The sequence below is a fragment of the Phaethon lepturus genome, unplaced genomic scaffold (assembly GCF_000687285.1).
Source record: "Phaethon lepturus isolate BGI_N335 unplaced genomic scaffold, ASM68728v1 scaffold31170, whole genome shotgun sequence".
NCBI classification, from domain to species: Eukaryota; Metazoa; Chordata; class Aves; order Phaethontiformes; family Phaethontidae; genus Phaethon; species Phaethon lepturus.
Window position 1 is genome coordinate 25,985 of NW_010513084.1, and position 1,283 is coordinate 27,267.

Here is a 1,283-nt window from a genome sequence, read left to right on the forward strand (position 1 = left end):
AAAAAGTTAATTAAACCAATCCCACAGAACAGAAAACAAATCACTGAAAACAGCACCACCAGGCTTTTGTTATGTTATAATTACATCAATAACATGCCCGGAACTAATGTCACATCACTGGGGAACTTTCACCTTCACCATTTTTTTCTACCTCAAATGTTTACACTCTTCAATTCTCTCTTACCTCTCCAGTTTGCTCTGGAGACGCCGGTCTCCATCCACAACTCTTATTTTGAGGGAGCAGCTCAGGCAGAGAGCACAGCCCAGTGCAGCCCAGGCTCCTGCAGCCCCAGAGCCCAACAGCTTCAAAAACCCTGGGAAAGGGGCATCTCTGCCCTGGGTAACTGGGCAGACAGAGATATTGCAGACCCAGGCATCCTACCACTGCAAAGCCACACCTGCCTTTTTTAACTTCTTTAACCGTAAATGCAAAATGCATTTCTGAAAGAGAGGAGGCACAAAGAAACCAGCACTCGGTCACCTCCCCAAGCCACAGCTTACTAACTGGAGGCTCCAACATCCACCTAATGGGATTATAAAGGCATAGAAAAAGAAGTATGCCTCTGAAAAGATGAATGACAAGCCACATTTCAAGCAGAGGGCAAATGATTCCATACACTCCCTCCCAAATTTACAAGCCAAGCATTTCTAAAGACCAGGACACCAGTTTGTGTAGTTCCTCCAGGTATTTTAAACTAAAAGTTATAAGCAATTTCCAGGAAAAAAGAAAAAACAACCCAAACAAAAAAGCATGCCTAGCAAATTCCTTTATTCATCAGAATAAACGAAGATAAAGCAAGCCACTAGGTCAAGTTGAGCTTGTAGTCAAAAATTTGAAAAAAGTCTTTGGAAGTGCATTGGTCTCAGTAACTTTAGAGCAAGGCAGATCTGAGATGGGTTTTCCAGACTCCCTTTCATTCCAGCAGGCTTTTATCAGCCTGTTAAGTCTCCAACAATGGAGAGCAGACTATTTATTTAAGAAGCAAATTCCTTCCTTTATAATCTCCCCTGGCCAAATTCTCTTTAAAGTTATCTCAACTGTCTGATGAAAAGCAAATGGCAGAGGATCAGTTCTTGATCCCTATAGTAACACGAAGGACTTGCACTTATTTAAGGGCACCTGTTGACTGTTTTTAAGTCACTCCAGCCCCTTTATTTCTGATTTTGGCTTCCTACCTGTGCTGGCAGAACTCGGGAAAGGCATTTGCTCAGTAACATACAGCAACCAACATCAGCATAACTCTCTTTCACTAAAGAGAAGCTGTTCACACACCACAGCACCG